The 26,229-nt window shown below is 39.1% G+C and overlaps 1 long non-coding RNA gene across 16 annotated transcripts in view; it reads left to right on the top strand.

Moving 5' to 3' along the window:
• LOC135329337 (uncharacterized) overlaps positions 1-26,229 on the top strand; it is a 130,459-nt gene that overhangs the window by 79,754 nt on the left and 24,476 nt on the right. For 14 of the 16 annotated variants that reach the window (XR_010390722.1, XR_010390721.1, XR_010390719.1 and 11 more), the window contains 9 exons: positions 2,289-2,386; positions 3,615-3,734; positions 4,138-4,234; positions 6,581-6,708; positions 15,306-15,406; positions 15,665-15,741; positions 18,565-18,630; positions 23,632-23,733; positions 24,029-24,143. This is a non-coding gene — a long non-coding RNA (uncharacterized LOC135329337). Of the gene's footprint in view, positions 1-2,288; positions 2,387-3,614; positions 3,735-4,137; positions 4,235-6,580; positions 6,709-15,305; positions 15,504-15,664; positions 15,742-18,564; positions 18,631-23,631; positions 23,734-24,028; positions 24,144-26,229 lie in introns of all 16 variants that reach the window. The other 2 variants (XR_010390715.1, XR_010390717.1) reach the window with 2 other exon arrangements.

Here is a 26,229-nt window from a genome sequence, read left to right as displayed (position 1 = left end):
GACTCACAGATGTAATAGAGCTTCCAGATATTATTTATATGTAAATCAGTGCTTTGCTGAATCTTACCTATGAGAAACTGAAGATGTTTGCTTACCTTCGAGTTGGCAAACACAAACAAAACTCGATTATTTTTCCTCTGAATTTAGTGAAATAGACACGCTATGTTTTTAAACTGATTTTCCTTAAAGACCTAAGGTTTTAATGACTATTCATTGTTGCTTTGCATAGAAAAATGTTCTCTTTTTTAAAATATAAGCCTATATACAAGCCTATAATAAGCTGCCATATTAAAATTGGTTTAAAGATTGACAGAAATCATAGGTGGCAACTTGGTTCCTAGTGTGTAATTCATTGAGTGCATTAAGACCACCATGTACATCAGCATAAACAGCCACGTGCATTTCTAGTTGCATGTCCTGTCTCATATATGGTGATAGAAATTTGAACTTTTCCATAGTTCATTCTGCAAAGCAAGTTATTTACTTATTAGTTTAAAATGATCTGGATTGTCTTTTTAGAATTTAAGTTGAAAAATACATTGATATGTGTTTCCCTTTCTGTATATAAATGATCAAAAAAGAGTGAAAGTTATGCCATAAGTGATAAGTTAAAATTGAATCCACTCAAGGAGGTATTAACTAATAAGGAAAAGTTGTGGCAAAACTTTCTTTTCATTAGAGTTTCATCTAGCAAGCCTCCAAGCTTTGGAAGTGGTTGCACGTTCTGGTATTGTCCTGGTTTGAGCAAGCTGCACTGCAGATGTCTCCTGGTTGGAAAACTCACCCCTTTCGTTATTTGCAGCTTTGGACTGCACAAATCACACAATTTCTTATCCTACTGAAATGTCAGGAAGAAATCTGGTGGGCTGTGACTACTGAAAGGGAAACTTGAACAGGATGCTGTGATTAGCACTAACACTGTGGAAAAGATACTCTGGGATCTTTGACCTTGTGCGATTAAAGGTCCCGCTTTAGTATCTGCTTCATCATATAACATCTCTGGTGCCTAATAACATACTCATGCTTTGGTACAGTACCAACTCCAAGGGAAGAGTGCCACCTACTGAATTGCCAATTCTGTTTCCTGCAATGTTTGCATTTGCCAATTTCTCACCCAAAATACTGACCAAGTCCTGTCTTGCCTAGTGTAAGAAATGTGAAAAGATGAAGGCCTTACATAACATGGCCATATGTGATGTTGCAAGTCTGGATAAGATGACTGCAGTGTAGCACTTACCAAAGGACATGTCATTTTTTTTGTCAGTGCAGACACTGGAATTTGTATTTTAACATGCTAATTACAAGAGAGTGTAGTAAAAGTGAAGTTAATAAGAGCCCATATAGCATTACTATCATCTGACCCTGATTTGAACTCTTCACTGCTATAAGTGCTAAAATATACTGCTAATGATTTCTTCGGAAATATGCTAATAATTGATGCAATATTTCAGTCTTAGTCTCATAAAAATTAGAAATGTCTTTAAAAAAATTAAAACAGTAAAATTCTTGATGCTTTCCACTAGATGCTCAAGTGCATTTCATCAAGGTCTCTCATGCAAAAAAATTCAATTATCCTTCCATAAATGTGGATGGAATGAAGCATATATTTATCCCATAAACTCTTCTTTTCACTCCAGCATGACTAAAATTGCAGATCTCTGTTTTTTCCTTCTAAAATCTTTCTTTTGGCAAAGCAGAGGGGAAAAAATACATCTTTGGATGTGTACATGTTCATTTCTAAAGGAAAACTGGACAACTTCTGTTTTGTAGAAAAGCTAAATCTTATAGAATATTTTGGGTGCCTCTCAGACAGAACTTCAAAATTCTGTTCAAGGTTGGTAATTTGGCTTCCCACGGGTCATCTGGATTAGATGATGACTATGGTAACTGCATGGAACTAACCCAAGTATCTCCAGAATATACAGGTTTGTGTTTCACCTGGTCTGCAAAAGCAGATACTGAAATAAAGATTAAAATAGGAACAGCGAGTGTCCTTCTGATTGGGAAAAATTACTTCAAGAACTCTTAGCAAGTATTTGCTTAGATTTGCATTGCAGTCCCTTTGTGACGTTGTGTATACAGACTTCTGCATCTGACAACTTGAGGTCTTTCCCTTAGGCATTTGCTGGACCTTTTGTAAGATTAAGATCATTCATAGCTCCTGTCGCACTTCAGCAAAATCTTTTACAAACACATGTAGAACATGTAGAAAACATGTAGAACTAGCAAATGCAGAAATAGCAATTCAACATTCTGTTAATATTTTTTTCTTTTTTCTCCTTTGGCAGGATTCAGCTGTCACTGCAAAATACACAGTGCTGCTCTGTGCATCCAACCTGACAGAAAACTATCTCCAAGCAAAATCAGCAAGTCCTCCTGTCACAAAGTAGTTACCTCTGTAATCTATTGATACTGGAAACTCTCACCCAGAAAATTCCTACTGCTTCAGTAGTTAAATGGTCCTTTTTATTGTGTATTGTATTTTTAAGAGCCCTCTTTGATACACAGTTTGCAATTGGTGTACTTGAAGTAGAGGCAAAAATTATTCTAGGTGGCAGATGGTTCTAGATATTCTACATGCTGGACAAAGCAGGATATAACTCAACCATAATGAGGTCTACTGATATCTCTTCATCTTGCTTTTGAACTCGTTTAAAGGAATTTGTCTCAGGGATCCACTCTTGTTTTCTCCAGGCAATCGCAGCCTTTGCTCTAGATCCATACTTAGATGAGGGTGGGGAGCAGACTGCTCAGCAAATTAGCCGGAGCATTCACCCTGAGCTCGGGTGGTCCTAGTTAAATGAGAATTTGGGTTCTCATCTAGCCCTGTTTTAGTCTGTCTACGTCAGCACTGCTTCAGGCATCTTAAACAGGTTATTTTGTTTCGAGAAAACAGCAGCTGAGGTAATCATTTTTATTTTGCGATGAAGCAGAAAATTTGGTAGAAACAAACTGTTATAATGTGCTTTTATGCCTTTTTCTTCTCCCTCCTCCATAGTTTCCATTCCTGAGTTCTCTTCAGGCGCGTTTTCCCTGTCTTGAAAGCTGACAGGCTTCAGAGGATACTCAAATATCTGATTGCAATGAGACAGTTACTTTCCTGGCATGCATCTCCTTGAAATGCACCAAATCACAGCTATCTTTCATAGGGATCAAGGCCTGAATTCTAGAAAGTGCTGAGCCATCCAGACACTCGTTGCTTTGTACCTGACTGATTCTTGGCCTGACAGGAGGCTTTTCTTTTATTCTAGAGGAAATTAATAAGAGGCTTGACACTATTGCTTGTTGGGTGAAGTTCACTGGTAATGCTCTTATCACCCAAAGGCCTGTATTTAGGGGATGGTTCTTTTTACAAAAGAAATTCAGTGATTATAAGGGAGATTTTGATGCATGCTTTCTTTCCTTCCTTTCTTTCCTTGTATTGTTTGTTTGGAAGATTTATCTTTTCCATTTATCATAAACAAATATATAGGTTGCTAGAAGTGCTTTTATATGTCATGCTTGTTATTGTATTCAAGAACAAACTGATGCTTTGTTCTCTTTGCAGCAAATTGTTGCTGAGTATAGACAGTGCAGAGCATCAAGTTTTGTGTGTTTTCTTTGTTTCTTTGCAGAAAAATGAAGTGACAGGTGCTTAGCCTCATTTTTCATGCTAGCTTTGCTGTGCCATTTTCACCAATAATGAAGGCAGCTGCCAGAGCTTGAGGAAATCAGGCGAAAAATTCAGCTGGCAGGTAGACCCAGTCACTTTAAGAAATGTAATCTTGTGTTAGCAGATGGTAATTAAAAGGCAGAAGAAATAAAATTTTGTCTCAGTTTTCTGCACTGTTACATCAATTAAATCTGCAACAGAAATGCAAGCAGAAAATATAATTTATTTTCATGTGGCTACACTGTATGATTGTATGCAAATCTAATGATTTGTTTTACAAAGACAATTGCAATTTTTTAAACCTAAGTAGAATAACTCATCATTTCCAGGGGAAATGTCTGTGTATGCACTAAATCTTCAGTCTGCAGTATGCCTGATGCAACGAAAAGCATCTCCTCCTTGTTTTCCATGCACTGTTAAACCTCAAAACGAGTTTCGCTGTCTGTGCTTCTTGCTTTCAGTAACATCAGTTTTAATCCTAACAGTTCAGTAAATGTTAGCGTGGACAACTAGCCTAGCTCAAGCCTCAGCAGAGGAGCATCCTATTAAAGAGAAGATCCAGGAAGTGCATGATTGAACCCGGTAAGAGTTGTCATGATTTTGCAGGAAAATGATGTTTTGATTCAGACAAGATTCCTAAGTATTTTCTGCTATTCTCCCTACTTAAAAACATCTACCTTGGAGGACACAGCCTCATCATTCCTCATATGTTACTTCTCCTTATGGCTGCTAGAATCATGAGCAACATGTGCAAATCAGTTGAAGTGTGAAATAATTACATAATTAAAGCTTGTTATGGTATTGATGAAACTGAAATGCTACTGTAGCTACGTCACCGTTTTCATAACTGGCTTTGATTTGCAGGGGTTTTATAAGTCACTCATAAAAACTCGCCCAATTTTACGAAAGTTCACCTCATTTTGGCTGTTATCATATAGCCAAGATAAAATGACATTTTATTAAATGAAGTTAGTCACCTTTAAAGATATCGGCTGTTTATTTTAAAGTTGGTTGAATGGCTAGATGTTGATTTTGTACAACTCCAAGCCAGTTTTGGTTTGCTGAAATCATATGTCCTTTCTTACCTCTCTTGTGCAAAGTCTGCATTAAAGCAAACGAGAACTAAGATATGTTCCTTAAAAATGAAATTCCGAGTTCTTCTGTCCTGTTGACTGATTGCTGATCTTCTAAGTATAATTTTATCACTGCAACTCCCATTCTAGTGCAGCTGGTGTGGCAAGTAACATATTTTTAAAATTGTTTTTCTTAAGTATTTCGTTGAGCAGAAATACAAACATACTCCTTGCAGCTGGAGTGATTAAACAGATCACTTTAGATCAACTATGAAAATGTAGTTTAGTCTGGTAAGTGACATCCCTGCTCAAGTAAATGTATGGTAACATGGGGTCATCTAATGATGTAGGATTTTTAAGTTTTTTATGAGTAAGAATTAATATTAGTTTTGAATCATATTCATTCCATGTTTGCTTATGGTGTATCTCCAAACTTTTGTATTTAAGAAAATACGTAATATTTCACCGAGGGAATCTTTAAGTGATACTCTTTGGAAGAGAGAGGAAAAGAGGAGAAAAGGAGTCTAATGAGTTCAGAGACAACCATGGCTCTTTTTGTTAGGAGCAGATAAAATTTTCATGAGTCTGAGTATCAGCAGTCATGAAGGGTGGACTGGCACCAGGCTCTCCGTTAATGTGGTGTTACAAGGAGAAACCTGCAGGTACAGGATAGCATAGAGCGCAAAAGTGGGAGGACTCTCGTTTTGTTTGAAGAGACGAGCACTTCCAGGTCACAGCTTCTGATCTAAGTTAGACTGGTGGTGACTGGAAACATTTTTATCTCCTAGCTTGGCCTCTGAGGTTGGGTTTCACTTTGATTTATCCCAGGTTACTAAACTTGCATTGTGGTTGCTGGTAATTGGTGCCGATGTCAGCTGGGAGCCCAAGGCAGAAGGGGAACAGATACCAGAGTTCCCGTTTCCCCTTGGTATCCTGAGTGCTAAATAGGCAGGGTAAAGAAGGAGTGAAGTTCAGCTTCCCCAGGGCCCACATTGGTGCCTTTTAGATCCACAGCCGGTAACAAATCACTTGGCAGATCCCTGGAAGAGTTGCAGTTCTGGACAAGCAGAAAGCAGAGCAGTGGAGGTTGACTCCACTTGAGAAACATCTCTTAGCATTGTCTGGGTGGCAGCAGCTAGCTGACCCTGCAGTTTAGGATGTCCTCTACAAGCCTCAACACATTTTCTTTGCTCTCGTCGCCATCCTGACCCACAGTGCTCTTTACTTCCAGTCCCTGAACTTTTGGTTCCCTGATGCCACTACTGCTCCCATGTGGTATAGGACTCTAAAACATGGGCATATGTCCAAGGGTACCTCAAACATGTCTTTCCTAGAGACCTAACCCAGGGATAGGTTCTTGGTTTTGGTGCTGAAAGGCTATAGTATTTAATATATCCTCCCAAATATTAACTTTTAACTTCCTAATTTTTGTCAATTCTTGTCATGTTTGTCATGTCACGTTAATGACTTTTAAATGTTTTTGAATGTCATAGATTACAAAGGAACAAATGGCTAAAGGAATTAAGGTAAAAGTACAAGCAGAAGAAACTTTCTCTGCCTGATCTTTGTTAAGTGGGGGTGCACATTGTCTTTTGGCAGTGAGGAAGAGACTCCAGCACTGTTAAACCTTTAGCTTTCTCTGGACACTGACATTTAACCTCCAAGTTGTTCAGCCACGGGCTTTAGATCTGGAAGCTGTGTTTGTCCTTGGCTTTGCCACACACAGTAAGTGTGTAGCAGACTATGGACTCCTGGGGTATCTGGGGATGTTCGTTATTGTCCAGGAAGCCAATGCTGCTGCTTTTGAAATGTCATCTATGTCCTCTGAGAAAAGATCTTTTTATATACCCAATAGGATAAAAAGCTTTCAGCTAAGGCCTTCCAGAAAATGAATGCTGCATTCCTCCTGCTGGGACTTTGTGTTGAAGAAGGAAACAGATGCTTCATTTGGTTTCTTCTCTCACACAAAAATCAATGAAAAAGGTAATGTGAAGTCAATATTTTGAACATATGAAAAGAAGAAGCAATTCATATAAACCAGGTATTCTTTAAAATGCTCAAATGCTGTTAAATTTGGGTCCTTAGTCTTTAACGGTCCCAAAACAGTAAATTCAAGAGCCTAATATTCTTAAAATGCTGAACAGCTATTCTTGACAAACTGGGGTTTCTAGGCGTGTCACCTCCTCACATCACTGGTAATTAAAAAAAAGAAAAAAAAAAAACACGGCTTGGCTTCAGTATTTATGCCCTGTCACTTATGAATCCTCCAAGCAGTTTCCTCTTCCATTTTCAGAATCAAAAGACAGAAATGTTGGCAGCAGTTTGAAAAATGGCAGGGATGATAGGCCTGGGAAAGGCAGTGGTCTAAAAATCAATTTGGAGGGGTTAAGCAGCCTGTTAAAGAGGGAGGTGAAGTGGGAGAATAGGAAACTAGTTTAAATTCAGTTTGACGTTTTCTTTTATAACACTTGCCCTTAGTCAGCTCATGCAGCGATAGTAATTTCTTAGCACAGTGTCAGGTACATAAAGAAATGTGACAGCCTTCCCTGCTAACCTAGGCAGCCTGCTAGAAATTATCATTCATTATCATTATTATTATAACTAACTAACTCCAAGTCTGACCCACTCCAGTGTCACTGAAATGGCAAAAGTCCCAGTTACATCAACGGTACAGGCTCAGGCCTGAAGCTCCCAATTATTATTTAAAGAAATCCAGTGGTGATTAGTAGCTCTTATTCTACCTGCAATTTATGTTCTGGTTTGTTAATGGAGTGTGTTAAATGAGGAGCCATAAAATAGTAGCTACTCTGAGAAAAATAGTTTAATGTGATTTTAGAGTTTTGATATAATGTGTTGCCAGATGTAACTACTCAATCAGTAAAACAGCTTTCCTTGGACAGCATTCTGCTCCAGTGGATAAACTTCAGTAGTTACTCTGCTGCCACAATTAAAAAAAAAAAATCTTATCTAGACTCCTTGCTTCTAGTTTGCTCAAGCTGATGAGAAACTGATAAGATGGAGTTTCAGTGCCTGTGACATGTCGTTATCACTTGGCAGCATTCAAATGCAGAATATTTTAAAATCAAATCTGTAAGTCTGTACATTGCTTTCAGGAAATGTGTCAACAAAACGCTGTCAGCTCCTTGCCTCTTGACAAGCTGTACAGATTTCAGACTACTCTGAACTGTAGCTTGTCCATCAAATCAGCAGATGTCTTTTTTGGCACTATTGGTAGTGTAGTTAGGTTGGTTGGTGGCTTTTTTAAAGGCAGGAAAGAGATTCTGATTGTAATGAAGGCCTAAGAGCTGGTCTTGATGGTGCAGAGCTGAGCAGGTGAAGCTTCTTTAATGAGTCTGGCAATAAGAAGGAAGCCCCGAAGACCTTCACACTTTGTTTGTTTGGTTTGAGATAGGTATGAGTTCCTGAATGACAAGAGTGGCTAATTGGAAGCTGCTTCCCTCAGCCCTGAAGAAGGAAACAAATGCTTAGAGCGTTTTTTCGGACTGTTAAATGTTGCAGGTCTTGATGGTTCTTACTGCTGTCATTGCAGTATGTAATTTTCTAACCTTTCAAGAGGGACAGGATTGTACTAGCACCCACTTTCCATTTTGAGAAAATCCTTGGCTTGCAAGGTACTTCTGGTTGCAATTATCTTTGCTTTTTGTGAATTGGCTTGGCTTGAGAAGTTCAGCTGTTCCTAGTTTGCATTGAAAGGGAATATAATACAGGGATTCAGTAGGTTTCATGTTTTACATGCCAGCTTAATAGATTGTCAGACTGAAGCATCTTGTCATGAGCTGGGAGATGGTAAAGTGTCCTTCTCATTTAACTCTGCGGATTTAGATGTGTACGAGTATCTTACATGTGTCCATGTGCTGTGCTTATTTAGTGCCTTCTTGGGACCAAAAGCCTTTTTCATTCTCTAAGGCCAGTATGCATGTGTTTTTCAAATAACACAAAACTAAAGGCTATTTATATAGGGGTTTGTGGAAAGGAAAGTAAGTCTTTTCTATCATAGGCATTTTAAAGTTATTCGTTGCAAAATTTAGACTCTGAATCTCCTTTGGTTACACTTTCAAGTGTACTTTTTTAAAATGCATGTGCTTTGACTCTATCTTTTGTTTGCAAATTACATCTGATTTCCCCGCATTCTGCAATAGCCCACAGTTTTATTTTTTTCTCACATAAAAGCTCTTTTGCTCTGTCCTTCAGTTAGTCAACAGTAGAAGTCTCTCCCTGAGAGATTAGCTTGTCTCACTGGAATTTCATACTGCAGGATGACAGTCTTCTCTGGCACACAGTAAGTTCACCACCATCCACAGTATACATGAAATCATAATCAAAGACAGATGCCTTTCCCTGTTATAAATAATCAGTGCTGCTTGCATAGGCCAGGAAAAATCCTTGTTTAGACTGGTCTTACTTTCTTTGTTGGACTTCTGTATTTCCCTTGGCCTTCCCTTTTTTCATCTTTCCTCTGTCTCTAATTCTAGATATTTGCCTAAGGAAATAAAAGGAATGGGGAAAGTAGATCTTGGCACTCTCTGAATTCTCAGTGGATTACCCTATGGAGTGAAATTAAATACACATGACATATAAAAGGGAATGGCCTTTCAATTTATAGCAAAAATCCCTGTTCACAATAAATCCGTTCTTTCCTGTTTGTTCATGTGCTTGATGAGAACATGTCATATGCTTCTGTGAAGCTGATATAAAAGGTCTTTGTTCTGTGTAGGATTAATTTTTTTTGAATTGGTAAAAGGTTTTATGTAAATATCAAATAGCAATTGTGGATACACTTTTAAATTGGTTATCAAATTTGCTTGCTATTCAGCAAAACGCAGTACAGTACTGCCTATTTTAATAGCTTCTCATAAAAGCACAGTCCTCCCGACTACAAATTGTCTTCAAATAGTAGTAAGATTTCTGAGATGTCAGGGCTTTCAATACATAGCTAGAGCACACAATATCTTGCAGGACTGGGTCCTAACTGGTATCTCTTTTGTATAGTACTTTTGGGTCTCTCATGGAAAAATTCTGCATTAGAGGTAATGTGGTTATCTTTCTTTTTTTTTTAATTTGGGCAGTGCACAAAGCATGTCTTTGCTGAACTGTAGATTAGGTTTTCAGCTGCAGTCACTGCCCTACCAGAATGTTTCTTATTTAGATGCTCTGCAGTGTTCCTGACTAAATGGTCCACAAGAATGTTTCACTGTAGTGTTTTGCATTCTAGCCTTCCAGCTTCTTGTGCCCTATTCTTTTCTTCAGATATGTACTGTGTACCAAGGCAGGGATTGTGAAGAGAGAGTCGTGTGATTGACTGGTTGCTGCACAATCAACGTTACGAGTTCTAATCCGTTAAAAATCCAAATACTTCTGATGTCAAGTTCTTGCCGTGTTCTGTGCTCTCTCAGGAGTTTGGGCAACGACCTGTCATTAAGAAATGAGAACATCATTTAGCTGTGCAAGGAGGCTCAGTCAAAGTGCTTGGGATCTCAGTTTTACTCTGTTAGATTATCTTGCTGCAGAAATACGCTTGCACAGTGCACTGTGGTCTGAGCACGGTAAGACTGAGGTTGGTAGCACAGCAGATCGCGATTGTTCTTACACCATTCATCAACAAAGACTTCTAATGTGAAAAGCCATTCAAAAAATATCTGATGAAGGGCCATTGTGATGGGACAACAGGATTTTCTTTTTAAAATACCAGTGGGTTGCTATAAAAAAACACCACTGCTAATGACGTGATAAAATTCCAGGCTGGTCCTCTTCTAAGAGAACTTGCATTTTCCCCGCAAAGGTCTGCCTTGCTCATGATAATGTGGGAGCTGACAAGCATTTTTTTTTTTTTTTCAAAAACATGAGGGCCAACTGCACAATCAGCTATGAAAACTTTCGGTTTTTCTTCCATGCTAAAAAAGAAACAAATTGGTATGGTCACTTGCTCCTTAGTATTTATAGTTTTCTCCCTTACCTAATCTCTTCCTTCACTGAAAAGACCATAAATACAGTAAGGGGCAAAGCAAGGTATGATCAGTTTGCCCTTGAAACAACCCACTCAAGCTTGTTGACATTAGTGCCATTAATTAATCATTTTATAGACTCAAGGTTCCTTAGCAGAAGCATCATCTGATGCAAGCAATTAATCCACTCATCTGATTAACACCCACTCCTAGCATTAAGGTGACTTATCGATACCCATTGCCATAAAAAACATGGCACATAGGTCAGATGCAGCTGAGCTGGCTCTCAGATTTCAGCACATGGCAATCAGGCTTTGCCTGTTGTAACTGTGCCTGGTTTTCCACTTCTGTGGGAATCAGTTAAGGCTATAATAATAGAAGTCTAATGAACTGAAATCCTTCAGCTTCAGCTGTCTTGGTAATATATATTTTTTTTCTTTCTGCTGCAGTGAGAAGGATCTGCCTGCATTCAGCTACTTATATTTTCCTCTCATTGAATATACAGATGATTAGCTGTGCAGGGCACATGTCAGCAAAAGCACAAATCAGTCTGTGTTGCAGACTGGCTCTATCTTTTGTAGCATGTTCAACTTTGACACTGCTCTCTGATGATATGGGTCCAGGGAATGAAAAGCCCGTGGAGCAAGCTACACACTAAAACTATCACCAAAATTCCTGCTCTATCTGGAATGCTGTAGAGTCTTTTTGAAGCCTTTGTATTAGAATGTGGCATGTTTCCTGATAGCTGATACTCTGTGTTTTGGATAAAGTCATGGTAGAAATGTCACACTGAAAAATTGCCCGATGGATATTTACACCCATTTAATCATCTATTGGAGAAGTGAGCCACATATCACTGTTGTTATGAATGCTGTGTGTTGACTTTCCAGCTCTGCTGGATGGAGCTTAATCTTATGTCTAGGTTTATAAAACCAAAACATGAACTGTGCTCCATTCTCTGGAAGAGGTGTCTTTTTTCCCCTTTCATTTTTCTTTCTCCCTTTCCACCCTGTTGCTTGATTTCTTTGCCTCTGATATAATGGAAAATTAGAATGGAAACCAGCTAAATCACTGTTAAGGAATGCTGAATCATACTGTCTTTGGACCGCAGCTGCCCATAAGCATGAATTTCACTAAAACCTGGCTTCAAATCCATTCAGTTAAACCAATGTGACCTGTTTAAGTGTTTGTTCTTGCAGATGCAGTAAATCCAGCTGATACATATTTTAGGCCAAACCATGCAGTTACGTGATTAAAATAAATTGATAAAGGACATTTTGCTATGGTTTCTGCTTTTGTGCCTGACCAACACAAACTATATCCCTGTAAGCTGGCTGTAAACACATGCAGGGCATGCACCACTTCAGTTATGCTGGTGTAACTGGTTTCAGTCAAGCAGGTTGACGGTGCTCAGAGGCGGTCTGAAGCTCTAGTCTTTTGAGGCCATCTCTCCCATCAGTATAGCAGAAGCCTTTGTGGCACACTCTGTGCATGAATGTGACTTAGCAGCTTTGGCAGCAACACTGGGCTGTTCTTGTGAGTACAGGAAAAATATAAGCACTTGTTTTCTAGTTGGAAATCACATTTTTGACCTGATGTGTCTTTGCTAAGTTAACAATCCTTTTCACCTAATGTCTTCTAGTAACTAGAAACTTAGTCCCTCTAACTTCTCCTCCTCTTCACCCAGTGAAGAGAGATGTAAGCCAAAACCCAAGTGACTGTGACTTCATCTTACAGTGTGTTACAGTAGTGAGAAGTCTGGCTTAATGCTGCTGATCAGTGGCTAGCTTGTTTGTATAGAAACACCGTGTGAAGAAAATCATTTGCTGTTTGTGCATAGGAATGTAACATTAAGGGTTTCAGAAGTGATATTGTAAATAAAAAGCTCACTACAAAAATAACGATATATGAGAAATCTCAGGACATGCTGCTCTTCAACATGAGTTAAATTAGCCTCTGATAGCTGCTGTGTTCATCAAAGATGAATGTGTGGATGTCTGACAGTGCAAGCGTGGTTTGGTTTCTGTGATGTGCGCAAGTTCACCTCATGAAGTCAGTTTGAAGAAAGTGGGTTTGGGGGGCAAGCACGAGTGAAAGGAACTGGGCATTTGGGTGGTTGGAAAGGCAGAGGAGACTTTCCTGGCTGTTGTCTGAAGGGGGGGGGGGGGGGGTGTATATACGTATGTATGCCTGTGTCTATGATTCAGGGGCAGGTATGGTTAAATGGGAGTGACCAAGAGCAGGGACAGAGACGCCACCAGACCGGTGGGGAATGAAGATGAAAGGCAATGTGGGACTATTGCAAGGAAAAATACTCAGAGCTGGGACTGGACCAGCCCCTTGTAGTTTACTGGGGGAATCAGCTCCCTCCAGCACATTTCATTTCACATCATCTCTGCCTTACTTTTCAGAATTCCTGAATGGAAAGTCTCTGTCACCCACTTTATGTGTTAAAAAGGCCTTTCCTAGTTGTTCCTCAATTTGGCAACTTTCAGTGGGGCTGCAGGGAAAGCTAAAACCCTCTCTCTCTCAATCTTCAAAAGCATTGTTATGGAGCTAAGAGGCTGCAATTAACCTTGCTAATAAATGTGTGCAAGAGAACTCCTCTGGGGCTTTTTGTTTTTCTAACTATTGCTTTAAAGGATTATGAGTTTCTACCCTCCCCTGAAGAGACAGTGCAAGTTTGCCTGGTCCTCCAGCCTGTTGTGGAGGGGATGAGAAATTACCCAGTCAGACTGCTCTTTGGTTTTCTAGAGGATCTTTTTTCATGATTTTGGCGCTTGCAACTTTTTGCTTTCCAAAGGTGCTACTGAGACACCCACCATCCCCCAAGGACCTGTGGGCAGTACAATCCATTTCCTACAAATATACGGCAGAGATTTTAGCTCTGTCAGATGAATATGGGTTAGGATCACAGTCCCTTGGGCTAGCTGTCTGGCTTGCAAAGGGGTGAGGTCCTCCAGGTAAACAAAGTTCGCTGTGTGATAGTGAGCTGTTGTTCGCATGCATTAAGAATACTTATTTCAAGTTGCTTTAGGCTGCGTAAGAACACGTCAGCTTATCTTTGTCCAGTCTCGGCTAGTTCAGTGCAAAGTGAGCACATGCTTGAGCAGGGCTGGAACTGCAGCCAGGAGGGAGAAGCTACACACCAGCCCATCACACAGTACATTAGCCTGTGTCAAAACCATGCGAACGGATTCAGACTGATCAATGACTTTGTGCTGGCTGCACTCGCTGATTACTCTGAGCCCATTCATAAATTATTCTTGAAACAATAACCATTTTCAAGAGCTTGAAACACTTAGGTGCATAGCTTTAAAATAATGCACTGCCATAGCAGTTTTACACTGCATGTCTTGAGTATATGATATTTAGTCTTCACTGTTGGAAGCCTCCATCTGTGCAAACATTATAACTGATACCATTGTGAAAGAAACGTGATGAGTGGCAGGAGAGAAATAAGTTATTTCATTAATTATTTGGTTGCACAGATGGACATGTAATCCCTGGCCAGATGCATTCAGACATTTTTATATAAACAGCATGGTAGGTTTTTAGATATCCAGTTACGGGCTTCCACAATAAAGTTAATGTTGTCAAGACCCCATTTTGAAGTTTTTCTTTTTTTCCTTTTTTCTCTACAGCATCCCTCTCCTCCTCTTGTGTCTCAGCTTTTTCCTTTTTAGTTCAGTAACAGAATCACTTTGGCGAGGCTCTTTGGATCGGTATGATAAAAGCATTCACAAAGATCAAAGAGAAAGCGAGACTCAGCTGGTGGCCTTTCCCTTCAGAGCAGTGGCTTTTAGGCCATGTCTATGCTACAGATGTTTGCTGGCAGGGCTATGTCAAGCCCAGGTTTGATAAGGGGTGTGATCCCTGTCAGGCAGACTTGTGCTGGGAGAAGCCCTGAGAGCAGATGCAGTTTTTCTCGCTGTGCTGCGTGTACTTGCTTGGCAGGAGTGAGCAATAAATGGGACCTGAATAAACTAAATGGTGCAAGTGCAGCTTTGTAAGTATAAAATGCATTTGCACGTAGCACATTTGACCCTCCTACTGAGCTGGCATTCACCTGCCCGCAGTGCGTTTCTAGCACAGCCTCCAGCCCGGCCCATGCGTAACAATTTTTGCCAGAGTAGCTATGTTGGACGGAGGCAAAACAGCTGGGTCTATAATTGATATAACTGTCCTGGCAAAAGCCCTGAAGGAAATGCAGTAAAATAGCCCTTTGGTGTTGGACTGTCCTCTGTTTAGCCACTGGTTTAGCCTATACTGGCACAGAAACTCTGGCTGGTATAAGCTTTTTTTCAACTGGAAGGTACTTTTACTCCGTCTGTGTTACAGCTTGTTTGCTAGAACACCTTCATACATGAGCAAGGCATTAGTCTCCTGCTGGGAGCTGGGTTTGTAGTCAGCAGAAATCCTGCAGCGAGGCTTGAGGGAGAGGCAGACCTCTTGGCAGTGACTGGCCTCGGAGGCCTCTCCCTTTCTGGTGGGAAGGCAGCCCTCCAGCAGTGTTTCCCAGGGCGCGTTGTAATTCCATTGTTGTAATTAACATTTCTCCTTGGTAATGAGTTAAGTAATTTAGATGCTGAAGAAGAGAATTCCTTTCATTTTCAGGTTGTGTTTATAGTGCTGGGATGCATTTTTGGGAGAGCAGCCTCCAGCTGGAACCTTAAAATACTGAAGTGGAACGATGGGCTGCTGAGACTGCGATAGTGGTACGTGATGGAGATGCAGATCAGTGACAATGATTTAAACCATGATTTGAATTTGCATCATATGGAGCAGAAAAAAGAATGGCTCTAAATTTTTGCGGTGAGAGTTGCTTAAAGCTTGCCAAGGTTTTGGGGTTGGGGTTTTCTTTGTTTATTTTAAACAAAATTTAGGGCATGACGTTTTCCCCTCCTGCCTCAATCTAGACTAAATTAGTTTTCCTTAAAATTCATCTATTTTTGTGTGTGTTTTTCCTTGCACAGATGCAAAAGGTGGTCCAGAATGTCGATACCATGCTAACTTGAATGCATATTACCGAACTGCACTGTTGTAAAATCAAGTAAGTGCTCTTTAAGCACAGGGTTCGTTTGTTTTTTTAATAAGAACTTATCTTTATTGAATGACAAGTGTTTATGAAAGCTATTGCCTAAAACCTGCATCTATTTGAATGAATCTGGAGTTTACCTCCTTCAAAATCAGCCCTGGACTTTTTTGGCTTTTATTTTATCTGAGGTTTTTGTTAGGGTTTACAATGTTGCTAGGTTTATTGGGCTTCCAGTAAGGGAATTTTTTAAAATGATCTTATGGTGTTTTTTCTCATGTTCTAGTGTCAGTTATTTTTTTAAAAGTATGGTCTTCAAGCCTGCTTGCAACAACCTACTCACTTGGGAGACTGATCCAAAGCTCTTTGAAATCAATGGAAAACCTCCAGCAGGTTTCATGGGCTTTGGCCAAGGCCTTTTTTTTTTTTTGAGAGCATAAAAATGAAGGCTTTTCTGTTTCTCACTGTTGCATTCTTTAATCTAAGTAGAAAATTGGATTTGTAAGTCATAGAAGTGGATCTACAATAACAAAGCACCTATGGTTCTCTACTGTAAAGGATATAGATTGGCAAGATGTACAGCAGGTAACTCTTACAATGTGAAAAATATAGACAATCAAAATTAACTGCAGCCAAATATATCCTGGAACCAAGGCTGTGATTTATAATATGGTCAAGAATGCATTGCAGACTTCTCAGTCGATAAGCTAATGAGAAAAAGGTCTGCAATTAATTACAAATCAACTGGATCAATATCCTGCAAATGAAAGATATGAAATTTCTAACATTTGGATGAAACTTCTTTGCCAAGTATATTTATAAACATTGTATAAAATACGATATTTATTAAAAGAATAAAAGCTCCTCTCACTGTTCAAAGGCAGCAACCTGAATGCTGATTTCCCTTTGCTCTGAAAATTTAATTCAACTGACTTTATTTAATCAGATTTTCTTATGTGTACAAAAGAGCCAAAGACATCTCTTACCTTTAATTTGAGACCTTACAGTGAAGCAAAACAGCTATATATAGGACTCCCAGGGTGATGCTAGCCATGACTTAATGGTCAAAACATCTGAAATGATGAAGTTTGTGGCCAAATAATGCTCCTAGTAGATGGCAGGACTTGAAACATTCTGATCAGAGATCTTGGCAATCAGACATCTTGTCACATTTATAGAAATAGTCCCAAAAAGGGCAGCCAGGGAGTGAGGAGGTAAGCTGATGCTGGCATTTGAAAGCAGCTCATCATCTGCATGGGTCTCCAACTTCAAACAACGCTATGCCTTTATAAGTTGCAAAACTGGGAGTGTTACTTACCCGGAATCCTTTTCATCTGGTACTGATGATGATTTTTTATATATATATATATATAGTCATTTCCAAGGAGGAAATAGCAATATAAAACATGTGAATCTCTCATTTTCTGAAACATAAGTTTGTTTTATTACCTTGTTGCATGCTTCTTTCCCCTCCTTTTTGTGGGGGTAAGGGAAATCGGAGGACTGCGCTGCAATTGTATGTAGCAATAATCAGTTGCTTAGAGTTTCACTGAACAGTAGCTGTTCCTGAACAGTAACACATTCATTGATGTTGGAGAATTCTTTTCAGTCAGGTGGACAAAATGCCCTAAAAGACACTGACAATAAAAGAATGGGTTAGGGCTCTATTACCTAGTTTTTCCTCTCCCTGCATATTCACCGTAAAGTCTGCTTGCTTTAATTTTTGGCATCACAGGATTTTTACAGAGGTGATATTATTGGCATACTGGTATTTCCCAGTTAATGCTACTAGGCTGCCCAAGTCATCTGAGCTTCCTAAGGTTGCTTGCTCACGTTAGACGTGTACCAGTCATTTTCGGTGTTGCAGAGAACAGAAATAGATTTGTTTGTTTGTTTTCAATGCACAAACAAGGAAAGCATACCCTGCCCACACAATGGTCCTGCTTTCACCATGGAAATCCAAACCACAGCAGCCATGGGAGCTGCTGAGACATGATGAACTCGCTGTGAACAGGGTCCCTTTGTTTTCTTCATCTCTCAGGGTAGACTGAAGCTGCCCTTTTCAAGTCTCAGCTAAAGAAAACGTGAAAATGGGGAGAAGGAAGCTGGAATTCAGCAAGCACTGACTCATTGAAGGAGGGTCTTTCCTCTATAAGGGGCAAAGGTTTGGAGTGAGCCTTAACAGGAGTTACAGGAAGAAAGGTGTTTACAGTTGCACAGATCTCATCAGAGAGGGATATTTTGACTTTTTCAGACCTTCTGAATTTAGAAATATTTTGATGCTCAATATTTCTTTGCCACTTTTTTTTAGGCATCATGTACAAAGCCCCTTGAGCTAGTCAGCTTGAAGGATGTTTTACTTATGAGTAAAATATTAATAAATCAAGGTATTTTAGTTAAGGTTAAAGTATTGGTACTCATCATGTTGACTGTGGTCCATACAGATGCTTCTTCTAGCACATTAGTTGGTCATTGACTGTAGGTTTAAAATGGCAGATGTGTGGTACAAAAGCATGCTAAGTCTTGAGTCTTTGCATTAAGTATCAGGAAGGATATGTAATAACAGACAAATAAGGTGAAAAATATTGCATCGTTTTGGAAAAGTGTCTGACAGCTTACATCACAAGAAGTAACAGGAATGATATTTGATTAGTGTTTTCAGCTTCAATTGCAGCTTTGGCATCACTCTTTCCTGCTGACTTAGTGCGATTACATTCACACATGAAGTCAATCATTTCACACTAACATTTGAGGAACTGTGGGTTGTATTACTTTTTTGCCTTCTGTAGTACTCTTGAGTCTTGATGTTTAGGATACCTTTCTTTTTTGCTCTGTTTATAGATTGTCATGGTTAAGACACATCTATCTGAATCTCCAACCCTGCAAACCCTCGTGCACTTTATGCTTGTGAGTAGTCCCATGAGGCCAGTAGAGAGGAAAGTCACCTTGGAATTTGGATTGCTCTGTGGGCTTCCTAAGTTTTTCATGAAACCTCTTCAATCTGGGCTGTGGTTTTCTTTTCAAGTATCACATTGCTGAGCTGGGCTAGCTCTGTCAAGGCTAGAAGTGTTAAATCACCACGAAACTTGCAAGGTTTTAGAGGAGAGAAGCATGGTCTGTCTCCACATGAATGATGTCCTTGGCTCACAAAACACTTTTGTAACGCAGTTTTGTTACTTGGAAGAAGAGCAAGATCTGTTTCCAGTCCTTGTCATTCTTTCTTGTATCACATCTTTCTCAGCCTCTTCCAGCAAAGTCTTTTTTTTGTATAAGGTATAATAAAATGTAGATATGGTAATATATTGCAATATGTCCATTAATCTAAAGGTAGAAAATGAGAACCATAATGAGTGTCCATCACTCCATCAAAGAAAATTATTTTTTGGAGAGGAAAATGTGTGTTATCACAGCAGCTAGAATTTCTTATGTCACTTAGCTCTATATAACTGTATATTTTATATCCAGCCGAGAAGCTGTCCTGATACTTATTTTTCACATAAAGGCATGTGCCTCCAGACTTTTAGTACTTAGGTCTTGGTTGTTTAATCTTCCTACAGCCTCAGCTCTGATTTGAGTTGCTATTTCTCATTTGCTGTGACAGCGTGATATACTAGTCTTCATTTACTTGCCTCACCTGGAAGAGGGATATATGATATATATGTCCAGACATAGGCTATTTTTAAAAAGTACAGAGAAGTAAAAGAATAGTTTCCAAATAAGCTATAAATAAATATTTTTGATTTGGTTCTGTTCTAATAGAAGATAATTTTAATGCAACACTGACATATATTATTGTTGTAGTCAAAATGTTAGTGGCATCACTGGTGGTGATACAGTCACCCTGAAAAAATATCAGATGAAATGCCCACATTTCAAGTTTATAGAATTTGCACAGTAAATCTAGGACTGCTTCTATTTCCAGCCCGTTCCACCTGCTCTCCTTTCAACTCAGGAAGCTGCAGATATATTAGAAATGTCTAGGAAATCTGTCCAGCGAGAACATTCTGTTACAGTAACATTAGCTGATTTCCATTCAACCTAGAGAAACATAATCATTTTTTTTGTCTGTATTTCTCTCATTAGACATTCAAATGAAATCTAAACACATGAAATCTGCATTACTATGAATATATTTTTTCATTAAGCTACAGAAACTAATCGGTACTGAAATTAGATTTCACGTAAAATTCGTGACGTTAAGTCTCTTGAAAAAAAATGGAAACATAAAACAAACATAGCAAAAAAAAAAAAAAAACTCCAATAAAACAAAATCTACTAGCAGTTTGACAAAGACATATCTGCATTTTTAGTCTGGTCAGCTGGAGAATACTGCCTCCACAACTCCATTATAGGCCACATTCATTTCTTTTGAATTTCTCTTCAATTAATCGCTTGGCTTCCTAAGTACAAATGCATTATGACGATAATCGGGTTTTAATTTAAATGCATTCCGTAGTTTATCAAGTCGATCAGTCTTCCTTCCTTCCTTCTGATGTGGCTGTTCTGTGGAAAGTGAGGGGAACATCACAGAATTTTTAGGTCTTTGTCATTGCTTATTAAATTATTTTTTTAGGGACAGCCTGTGAACCTTTTACAGTTGTTAGCATCGTGAGTCTGTTGGCATCGATTGGTCTGATTGTGTTGCTAAGTGGGAGAAGAAAAGCATCTCGGCATCACCTTCATAAGGAACTTCTGTGTGGTGCAGCGCAGATGAGTTGCGAGGGAGCTGGGCTGCGTGCTGGAGCTTCGGCTACTTCCATTGAGGTAGTCTGGAGCCGGCCCAGGGTGAAGCACCTCTGAACATGTTAGAAGCAGCCTCTGTGAATGGAAGAAACAAAATCTAACCAACAAAGTCACTGTACTGTCTCCCACTTTAGATGTGTAGGGCTAACAGCTTTTGCTATTGGATAATTGAGATTTTAGCTCAAAGGACTAGGTCTTGGCTGCGCCACGTCAGACTATTGCTGTGTTAATGGATTTGGAAGCTTTTGTATGTTTATTACATGATCTCTATTGACAAAACATGGGAAGCCAAGTGGGTCTATAGCTGGGTCTGTGCTGTCCCTAGGAGCTCAAGGAACAGATTAAAGACTAGGTGATTACTGGCCTCATGCCATGTATTGATGCTGCTGCTTGTAGGATGCTCATTTTGGGTGTTGCCTGTGAACACCCCAGCCTTTCCATCCTGGCACATGCCGGCTATGCACTCATTTTGCATGATAACATGTAACAATTCTGTTTAACATGTTCTGCATAGAGCAACCTAATAAATCAAGGCATAATAAAAAATAGTTGTTCCTTTTTCAGGGATTGTATTTTGAAGTGGTTTTGCCCCATAAAAAATAGACAAACAGACTCTCAACTCTATGTGCAGGCATTTTCTTGAAACATGAAGCTAGAAGTAATTTCCTGTCCTACACTATGTACAGCGATTTCAAAAGTCGTTTAGGAGAGACTGCAAAGCAAGTGTTACTCTAGTCCTAGACTGCTATCTGAGAGTGAATCACAAGAGCAGTGCTCATTTATTTTAAAAAAAAGGAGTTATCCAGCTGCTACAGACTGCCTGAAATTTTTTAGGACTAAAATCCTGGGACATACTGTAGAGGCTATTTAATAGCTGAAGAGATGACAAAATAGGAAAACAGTCAAAGGAACCTGTTCGGTGTGGTTCTCTCTCACCATGCAGGCATGTTCTTCCATCTAAATTTCAAAGGCAACACAACATTTTGTTCTTTTAAAAAACGAAAGAAAAAAAAGGTCTGTAATATATGCGGCCCCTCTTCTGCTGCACATTCATCATTTCCAGCAAGGGAGATGACTTTTGTGTTGGCAGATGACATTAAGCAACAAGTAGCATTCTGGACAGCAGTGAGCCTCTCTCTCCAAGAAACATCTGCCACATAGGAAAGGCATGCGGTGAAGAGTATGTCATGTGTGTGCTGCTTATATCTGGTGGGCTTTGTTAAAATAAATAGCTAGATAAGATTTCTTGCTTTGATTTCCAAGTCTGCTGTTACTTTGTTCCATCACCTTGGTCAGCTGAGTTCAGTTTATCTAGTTGTAAAATGTGTTCCATAATATTTACTTGATTTACTGTGGTCAAATCTTCTGTTATTAGTTTAGGCCCCTTTTGTTCTAGTTATTGTATACATATATAAGAAATCAAAGATTCTGCTTCAGAGAAGGTATCACCTTCATAAATAAGAGTAGGCAGAGCTGGAAAAAAGAATTATAGGATATAGCAGGGCAAGCTGGGCAGCTAGGAACCCAGGTAAATAACATGGCCGTTTTTGCAAGGAAAGTCTGGAGATGCTGGGTATTGAATCAATGTCTAGTAATTCATAATTAAGTATGCTATATACAACCCCTTTCTTCTAAGGGGATTGATTTATATTTTTTTGAAAAATTAAGGGCTTTTCTGAAATCCTTGAAACCTTACAAAAATAATTGTATAAAGCTACATAAACCATACATGTTTTTATGTGAGCTGTATATATAGTAGGTCATATAAAAATAATTTCTGGTAGGAATGGGTTTTTTTAACATGTAGTTTTATTAGGCTGACAAAAGCATAATTTTGGTATTTTTTAAATTAAAACAGCAGCCAATTTGTCATGAATTGTACTCTGAATTAACTCTTGCACTCTCCTCCTTGCATGTCCTCACTTAATCTCCCAAATTGGTTTTAGCAGCTATGTAGATTTATTTAAATGCTTTATCTGTAGTCATATACTCCTTCTAATTTAGCTTTTAAGTTAGAAATGCACATGTTCACGACACCATCAGGTTAGCCTATAACAAAGCTCAGCTTCATTGCTCAGTCCTTATGAGACAGTAGTGTTACAACATTATATGTGAGTTGCTTGAAACAAACTGCAAAAAGGTATATACTGTATAGAGCACTCTCCTAGATTTTTTTAATCTATCCTAGTGCCCTGACACACTCTCTCTTTGGTATAAATCACTGCCAACAGTAAATACAAAGTAAGTGTGATCCCAGCCTGTTTCGTGAAATTATGGCACTACATTTTGAAATTATGCCAGTTTAAGTTGCAGGCAAAAGTGCTGCTGGTTCTGGCTTGCTACTATAACTGTAAAACATTAAAATGGTGATTAATGAGAAATGGGTAGATCTCACTCCTGCCCAGGAAATTCAAAGACCTAATGGGGAAAGGAGGCAGAAATATATACCATGGCTCTGGGGCCTGTTTTGTTTTCTTGCGGCTTGATTCTGCTCTGCCTGGAGTCTGCTAGAAGTTAAGGAAGATCAGTAGCATTTGGTTGTGTGCCCTAGGAAGAAGGGATTGCTAGGTGGTGGTAATCAGTGATAGTTTTGTTTTGGCACTGTTTTTTTGTTCTTTTGTTTTTCCTCTAACCTGCTTTCTCCCCAGATTGCCAAATTCTCTTTACCTTGGCACTGTTTGGTCTGTGACCTTTATATTTAACTTGCATCTGGGGTTTGTTAGTTATTTTCCTTTGCTGCCCTCATCATGTATTCTGAGTGCTCGTCACTACTTACATGTCCTTCTCCAAATGCTAGTGATCGTTATCCCAGTTCTAGGGAAAGTCTTGGCCAGTGCCAGGGGCTACGCATCAGCTAGTGCATTGATAATAAGGAGACCAAAGAGTTGATCGACACCTGCTTTTTTCCATGTTTTTGATTTGATGGTAAGAGGCAGCTTGGAGCATCCTCATATCCCAGGGATACTTGGGAGAAGAAGGAAGAGAAGTCTGCTTGGAGTTTCACATCACTGTCTGAAAAACTCAGTCTACTCTTATTCTTTCCATGTGTATGTTCCATCCTCCTTCCAGATGTTTGCATTGTTGCCTCCTTAAGACTCCCCCATTTCTTGGTAGGTCCTTATTATTTTTAATAATATTTTATTTTATTGTTTTATGATCTTCTAGTCTCCCCCTTTTACTGGATGACTTCAAGTCTATTAGTTCATCGTTGCTTCATTTTCCACAGCTGTAAAGTAGCAATGGGATGTATGCCTAGCTGCTGCTCAGGTAAGTGATTCATATTCTCAGATTTCTTTGAACATGGAAAGTATGAGGTATTATTACTTACCTATTATTGTCCTAGTGAGATTTCATTGTAGACATTCATTTTAATATGTTCAATGTATTTATTTTTTAGAAATCCTCTTTTCCTTGTAGCATGGAAATGTTGAATGGATCTGAATGACACAAGAAGAAAATCTGACCCGGGATGTATTTATATGGATAGAGAATGTCTGTAGAAGCAGCATGTTCCTTAATGTTTTATTTATATAAAAGGTGAAATGTTTTATTTATATAAAAGGTGAGGTCAAGAGGAGAAAGAGCAGAGAACAGTCATGTCACTCGTCTGGAAGACCTTTCAAAAAAGTCTTCACCGATACTAGAAATGCACACAGTTTCATTCTGCTCACATCCAGGTAACTTACTACTTCAGTAGTTGGTACTTTTTTGTTTTGTGATTGTGTGTTACAGTTGTGCAACTGACCTGAAAAGAAATAATATCACTTTTTCCCTTTGCTAAGTTGAAGTGTACGATTTCCTCTCAAAAGTTAATATCGCAACAGATTTCATCTGCAAAATATGTATTTAATTAATAGATACAAGTTATTGTAATCATATCGAGATATAAGTTACTGTAATCATGTCCGCTTAAGTCTTTCAGTGATTATAATGCCATCATTTTAGAGTCATGTTTCTAACAAGATATTAATTTCCTGCTGTGAGTAACATTGAAATTGGTATAATGGTGTACCTTAAAGCCCATTGCTCTTAGGAGAGATAAATATCACTTTCAGTGTAGAAAAAGGTACTCAAACACAAGAGAAACTACTGCCAACAGGTGTGCAAATCAGCCAGCTGTGAGTCTGTATTGGCCTGATTGCCCGTGTCCCATGCCATTGTGACCCCTTTTTGAAAACCGTCATGGGGATTGCGTGGAGAAACTAGGATCCACGCGGCCAGCCGGTGCTAACCCCTGCCCTCTCCCACTGGCTTCTCTCAGCTTAACTGAAAAGAGAAAACAGTGAAAAATCTTCAGAAAAGGAGATCCAATACATACAGTGAACTGGAGGCCCGAGGAAGCCTGGTAGCTTATTAAGCGTTCAACCTACAGGGGTTTGACAAAGCCATTTTCTCTGCTGCTGTGTGAAGGTCCTCGTTCTAGCCTGGCCCGGCACAGGCGCGATGCAGAGGTCCTCCTTGGAGAAACCCGTGCACGCACTACCGTCAGCACTTGCAATGACTTGAAGAAAATTGTTATGGCAGTGAAAAGGGCTGCTATTTTCCATAAATTTAAGGGCCAGCTGTTATACTACTTAGCTCCTGTTTTCACTGAAATTAATGTGGTCTTTTGTAAGCCAAAACAAGGGGAAAAGGAGGCTGTTTTAAAAATGTTTTTCTGAGTGTCACTTTTCTTGTTGTGGCTAAGGGGGAGAGGGGAGGTGTTTTGCACTGGAGGCTTCTGCTCTGTAATCAGAGGATGCTGTGCACAGCTTACAGATCTGTAAGTAGTAAAGGTGCTTCCCAAGCCTAAACTGAACTAAAATTTCTAAAACTTCTGCGTTTGCTTAAAGCTTGATTCCTTGGTTGACAACATCTTTAGCTGTATGTAATAATTAAATAACTGTACTTCTGAGAATTGTATTGTCCAGTGAAATCTTTTCTGTATTTCCTCTTAATGACTGGCCCTGCTCATAGGGAAATATGTAAATAACGTGACTACCAGGGAGGAGGGTTAACAGCCTTTAATGGCTTCAGTTCTGTGAACAATGATGCCCAAGAGGAATTTCTTTTTTGAATAGTCCTGGTGAATTCAGCAGGACTCTTCATGTGGTAAAATCACTCACACAAGTAAGCATTTGAGAGTAAAATGTCAGTGCTCCTCTCCCACGTTCCTCCTGTTCTTCTTCCCTTGTGAAGGAAAGCCAGCACAAGGAACATCAGATGGCATTTTTAGTCTAATATGTCCCAAATAAGGATTTCATCTAGACTAAACAACTGTTTTGAATATTTGCTGTAACTATTAATTATTGAAAATGTTTTGGAATTTTTCTATTTATTTCATAGCTGCTGCTTCTTGATTTAAATGATCTGTAGCGTTCCTGTGTAGTGTGTTCACTTAATATTTAATGTGCATAATGTCTATTTATTACAATTTAACAACCTCTGCTGTTAGCTGTATTTTACTTAGAGAATTTATTCCTCTAAAAAGGTTCTGGATCGACTGATTTATCAAGGAAGCAAAAATAGCTCAGTGTTATGTCCTATTAACAAGGCAGTGCATATTAGTTTAATTTTAAATGCATATTCAAAGCATATACAATAAACAGTAGCATACTTATCAAAGACATACTGTCTGTGAAAAGTTGTCACTTTTAATCTGACATAAGGTTGCTTCAGAAGTCACAATTTTCCCTGCAGGTACTGAAGCTATCCAATTGCGCTTCTTATCTATCTATTGTAATTAGTGCATTTCTGGTACAGCTGTTGCTTGGATGCATATTT

The sequence above is a fragment of the Dromaius novaehollandiae genome, chromosome 10 (genome assembly GCF_036370855.1).
Source record: "Dromaius novaehollandiae isolate bDroNov1 chromosome 10, bDroNov1.hap1, whole genome shotgun sequence".
Classification (NCBI taxonomy): Eukaryota; Metazoa; Chordata; class Aves; order Casuariiformes; family Dromaiidae; genus Dromaius; species Dromaius novaehollandiae.
Note: the sequence above shows the minus strand (reverse complement) of the source record. Positions and strands in the feature narration are given on the sequence as shown.